This window comes from Phragmites australis, chromosome 3 (assembly GCF_958298935.1).
Source record: "Phragmites australis chromosome 3, lpPhrAust1.1, whole genome shotgun sequence".
Classification (NCBI taxonomy): Eukaryota; Viridiplantae; Streptophyta; class Magnoliopsida; order Poales; family Poaceae; genus Phragmites; species Phragmites australis.
The window spans coordinates 23,494,854-23,501,119 of NC_084923.1; positions in this window are offsets into that span (position 1 = coordinate 23,494,854).

Here is a 6,266-nt window from a genome sequence, read left to right on the forward strand (position 1 = left end):
CTTTACTTTTTAAAACATATTCTGGGAGTAGACCGGCGTCATCACAACAAATTTTAGAAGTTGTTTGGTTGGGTTATTTTGGGTTGTAAACGGTTCACAGGGGTGTCACATAATAATATTTTCTATTTAGTTGGGTTGTCTTGTAATCGGTTTACGAAGGGATCTGATATCGGGTCGTGGACAGGCGATACCGCCCACATCCTAGCGGAAAGGGATTATATTACCGGCGCACGATCTGTTCCCTAATCGGAGCTCCTCGTGAGCTCGCTCGTAATGATGGTGGCGTCCTAGCTTGAGCTTTATTATCGGCGATCTGTTGCTTTCGCCCATCTCAGTGAGGAACGCCTGTCTCCCTCTTTCTGTTTCTCTTTCTCTTTCTCTTCCTCTCCCTCTCCCTCTCCCTCTCCCTCTCCCTCTCTCTCTACACCCGAACCTTCTTCTCTTAACCCTAGCTTTTGTTCTAGATCTTGAGGTGACTTTTGATCCAGTGTCCGTACAGGTGAGTTGATTCCTTCCCTTCCATTCTCATCAATCGAGACATTGTCCGTAGTGGCCAAGCTTTCTGTTTCTGCTCGGGGGCTTTGGTCTTTCTTGCCGCTGTTTGAGTGGGGCAGAGGTAGTGGTCTCGATTGTGAATGGAACCTCTGTTCCCGTTGAATGCGGTGTGCATACTCCGGATCTGAATCAGAGTTAGGATTAGGAGGGGTATTGGAGATTAGCTCAGTTATTGCAATGGATTAAGATGGTTGGGGAGTTGACCTAACTCTTTTTTTTTCATGCTAGATCATGTTCAAGTAGCTCATTCGGGGTTCTATGTTCCAATTGGATATCATAGTTCATGGTGTCATAATGATCCATTGATTTTGCCTATCCTGCTTTATGTTATGCTATTGCCTACAATTTGGTTGGTAACTGTTGTTCAGTCACTTGAGTACATATATTCTAGATGCACTCCAATTCATGTAGGGTGGACTGTAGGAGGGAGATGTGGTTTCTTAACAAGGTAAAATAAGGATCATCAGTTTTTTTGACTTTTGAGAGTGGTTGTTAACTGCAAATGTGTGGACAAATGACCTATTGTAGCCTATGGTGGTTCCTACTTTTGGACGATAGTGGTTCGAAAGATTTTGGTGATTTTTGGATGTGAATCTCTAGGACAAAATGGCAACTAGGATTTGAATCGTTGATGTTACTTGTACGTGGTACTTGTTATAATCATCCCTTTTCTGCTACCTTTAGCGTAAATTTGGAAATCTCTTTGTCCATGTCAGATTCAGCTTGTTACAAAGATATATGTGGTACTTGTTACACCTTTTTGCAAGTGTAATTACTTATTTATTATCCGAATGTTTAATTGAATTTGTATTACTTCTATAACCCTGATGCCTACTTATCTTGACCTTGACCAGATTAATCATGATGCCAAATTTTGACCTTGACCAGGTGGTTATGATAGGAAATGCTAATTTACATTTTCTTTAAGAAGAAAAGGTACTAACCCCTGCTCTATTTTATTGTTTTAACTCCAGTGCATTTATGTGAAAGAAAACTTTGCAAGGTACATGTATTTTTGACAAGGATTATTATCTGCTCCATCCTCACCCTTTTTCCTTAGCTCTTTTCATTTTGAGATTTTTAATGTCATCAGTTGATGCCTATTATACCATGTCTATTATTGTGATGATTGTACTAGCACACCATATACCAATATACCATTTTCGTTCGACTGTTTGTTGGAAAGTATGACAACTCATACCATATGGTAATCCATAGAAGTTTTTGGTCATTCCCTGAACTTGTTTTGTCTTTGTAGATGAAGCAAATAAAAAGTGATGAGAAGCTAGGAAGAAAATAGGTGGTGGAACAATTCAGGATGTCTGGACCTCAAGCTTTAAAAGTTGTTACTTCAGCTTTGATGCATCAAAACTCTTGAAGCTTTAAAAATTGTTACTCCACCTTTTGTGTACGCAAATATTATTGTCAGCCCTTGCTCGGGTTCAGGTAGTATCTCTAAATTTTGGTGCACTAATTTAGAGTCCATATGTTGCTCTCAAAAACAAGTTCACAGTTCTCTTCTAGTAGCAGTTCTGTATGGGGCATTCAGTTGTTGAAATGCATGTTCCTTTCAAATTTACCAGATTAAATGACTTAATAGGTTTACATGATCAATTTCGGTTAGCACTGATTAAAGAGAGGTAGAATATCTTATGTTTTGTATTGGTTAGCTTGCCAAAGGATCAGTTCTCACGAGTAGTATTTAAATGATGTATTCTTATACCTGAGATGCCAACAAAACACCGTAATGTTACTCAATACTGTTACCTCATCCAGCCAAACAAAATAGGCAAACAGTGATCCCATGCACAAAACCTCTGTAATCCGATTCCAATGTCATTTACATTACCTAAGTGCGAACCAAACACCACCTTAGTTTTGATCCTCGAGTCCCACACCAATGTACAAGTCGCAGAGGTTTACTTTGTCTCCACGCCAATGAGCCTCGCGTGGATGGTGGGTGACATGTCGGCTATAGGTCACCAGCTCGCCACATTGGCTACACGTGGGGCAACACATCCCGTGCCAATGTGACAGGTGTGGACATCGCTCTCTAGCTTGGCGTGGGTCCTGATGATGAAAACAAGAAATAGTTTTGGTATCGATCCAATTTCAAAATATGTTTTAAAAATTATAATAAAAAACCAAAAAATATAGAAATGCTCCGTTCAGCTGACCACAAGCGTGTAGGGGGTGGATTCGATCGCGGCTACAGGTACGCTTTGGCTGGTAAAGAACTCGGCAATTTGTAACTGTGTTTCCCTGACCATCCCAATGTCAAAAACATCGAGTTATTAATTTCATTAAATTCATGAAGTTCATAGGAAAATACTTCTTTACTATAACAGTTAGTTATGAGATTCAAAATCTTCAATTGATATCGTTCACATTCCTGCATGAAAATAGTTGGATCGAGGTATTTAATCCACTATTGTTTCTCTGTCAACTTAAGATGTATTTCATTTTGTGTCTCAAAGTGTCGTCCCACCTCTGCCACCTCATTCTCACCGTGGGCACCACAGCCATCTCCCCACTTCCATACTATTGATGTGCCACCCACGTGGAACCCACCCACGTGCAATGGCAACAGACGCCTTGTTGGGTGCGCATGTCCTCCAAGCCCGGCATGGTGGCTTCCTCCCCCGCGTGGCGACCCCTGGCACGACAGCAACCTCCTGCCTAGTCCAACTTCTTCGATCCTCTCCGACCCTATCCGGTTGTGGTCTCCTCCTCCTCTTGGTTTCAATTTAGTTTAGTGTTTGTGACTGGATGGGAATGAATGCGAGAATGGAGATGTGCATCGATTCCCAATTTCTCACCAGATAACAATGGTGCATTGTTTCAGTGGATAGGGTTAGTATTTGTGTGACACTGAGCACTTCTCTTTCTATTCTTGTGAAGCAATGAAGATGGTTTCATGAGAATTAAAATGTATGTGTATTGATTGTCAAGGAAGTTGTGGTGAAGGATGGATGGATGGTTTTTGGTCAAGATTATGCTTTTCTTGTTATTTACTCAAGTATCAAGTATTAGATCCGTCAAATTAGATTCCATGTGCTGCACGAAGAAAGTTCCCAGACATTTCTCGTTTCTTGCATTGATAAATGTCAAGCCTGTTTTCCATTTAGTTGCAGTGCAACAGGAATTTGCTTTAGTTTGATATGTACACATGTAAGGTGGTGGCCTTGTCGATTCTGGTCTGGGACAAATGGTGTGTCTATATATATGCTTTTGATTTGAGGTTGAAGCATTTAACGATCATTGACAACCCTCTACACCCATCTAAGAAAGCCGACCCACTAATAGCTGCTCTCCTGCTTGAATACCTTCCTAAATTACTGCCAAGGGGAACCTGGAGATTTGGAAACTACTATCATGAACCAAAGGACATGCCTAAATTACACAGGTAGTATGGATGTCAACTAGTATAGAGATTCAGCTTTTAGATTGCCTATTTGGCTTACCACATGATGCGATCTTGCATGTTTGTGTGAAAGAGTTGAAGAATCAGCACACACTTTGTATTGATGAACACTTCAACCTATATAGATACATGAGCAGTCAAGCTGCTTAGCAGAATTACTAAATCTAAGCCTAGAAGAACGGCTGAGAGTGCTTGAACGTGATGTTGTGGGTGCAAGACTCGGCAAGAGTGGGCACGGTCACTTGGCGTGAGTAGTGGATGCAGTTGGAGACTCCGTGATAATAGATGACACTGAACATTGTGCAGTGGTCATTTAACACCCCGCTGCAGTGTTTGTGTGCTATTAAACGTAGAGATTGGACCTAAACTCTATGAACACAGCCGATGGCAAGCCCTTCGTCATAACATCTGCAAACTACTGAGCCGATGGAACATGTAAAACTCTAATCTCGCCCAAAGCCACTTTCTCACAGACAAAGTGATGTCCAGCTCAATGTACTTCGTGCAACGATGGTGGCCATGTATACTGAAGAAATGTTATCACAGTAGACCACCGTAGCTTTGTCGACCTTGCAATGAAGTTCACCGAGAAGCTGCCAGAGCCAAATACATTCAACGACAACATTAGCTACCACACGGTATTCAGCCTCTGCACTAGAGTGCGAAACCGTAGCTTGGCACTTAGAAGACCATGACACTAGTGAATTTCCCAGGAAGAGACAATAACTAGTAGTCAATCGTCTTGTGTCGAGACACACAACCCAATCCGCATCCGAATAGGCCATGAGATCCATCGATGATGAGTTGGAGAGGACAAGCCCCATTTATATTGTCCCTTTGACATAGTGAAGGATCATTTTCACAAGGTTCATGTGACTCGCGCGGATCGTGCATATGAAGACATGCCTATTGAACTGCATAGTGAGGTCTGGTCGTGTCATCGTCAAATACTGCAATGAGCTAGTAAGGCTGCGGTAGAGGGAGGGATTGTTGAATGTGTACCGCTAGAGCTAAAAATCTTTGGCTTTATGTCAATTGAGTGGAGACCGCCTTGCAATTGGCCATACCAGATCATTCCAGTAGGTTAGCTGCATACTTTGATTGAGAAAGAAAGAACCCAGTAGAGGAACAGGTCACTTGAATCCCAAGGAAGTAGTGCAGATCTCCCAAGTCCTTGATGGAGAACTTAGTCTACAACTTCTAAATGATCTGCTGAATAAGGTGCGCTGAGGACGTAGTGACAATCATGTCATCGACATAGAGAAGAAGATATTCCATTGAATTGCCCCGTCGTAGTATGAACAACGAGGTGTTGGGCCTTACGCTGAAAAGCCAATCCTCATGATGAATGCCTTGAACTGATTGTACCACACCTACGATGCTTGTTTTAGTCCATAAAGGGATTTTGGACAATAAGCAAACAGTGTCCGAATGCTCGAGGTCGAGGAAACCAGTGGGCTGCTAACAATACACCTGTTCTTGCAAGTGGCCATGGTGGAATGTGTTGGACACATCTAGCTGGTGCGTCATCCATTGTCGTGAAGCAATCAGTGCTAAAACGATGTGAATGGGCCCAGGTTTCACCACTTGGCTGAAGGTGTTGATGAATTTGATGCCCGGGCGTTGAGAGAAACTGCACACCACCCATCGAGCCTTGTAGTGATCCAAAGTGCTATCGGGATTGAATTTATGCCAGAAGACCCATTTACCCAATATAACATTGGCTCTATGTGGACGAGGAACCAACGTCTAAGTTGAATTGGCATGTAAAGCATTGAATTCATATTGCATAGCACAAAGCTAGTGACGGTCATGAAGAGCAGAGCACACGGACTAAGGAATGGGCAAAATGGTGGATTATGTGGTGGTGAGGTGGGCATATTTGGGATTAGGCTTAACGATGCTGAGACGCACACGAGTAATCATTGGGTGAGTAGGAGCAATCATGCCGGGATAGGGCACCACTGGAGAGGGAGTGGAGGCTGTAAAGTGTGGAGGCATCTCCGGGCTCGACGTCGTGACCAAATGAGAATGATCGGAGTTCACTGGTTGAAGCGATGTAGATGGCATGCTTGGCGAGATGGAGGCTTGATGCCTAGTGCGAAGTGGTGGTGCATTAGCACGAGTGGTAGGGTGGGGCCAAGAATAACTAGAGCCCAACATTGATGGTGAAAGGAACGAAGAAGGCATCAGTATGATGTCATCAGAAGAGTGCTCCTGAGCTGAGCGGAGTGGCTGGGAATGTGTGGTGCCATGATCTCAAAAGGGAAACTAGGATTCATCAAGA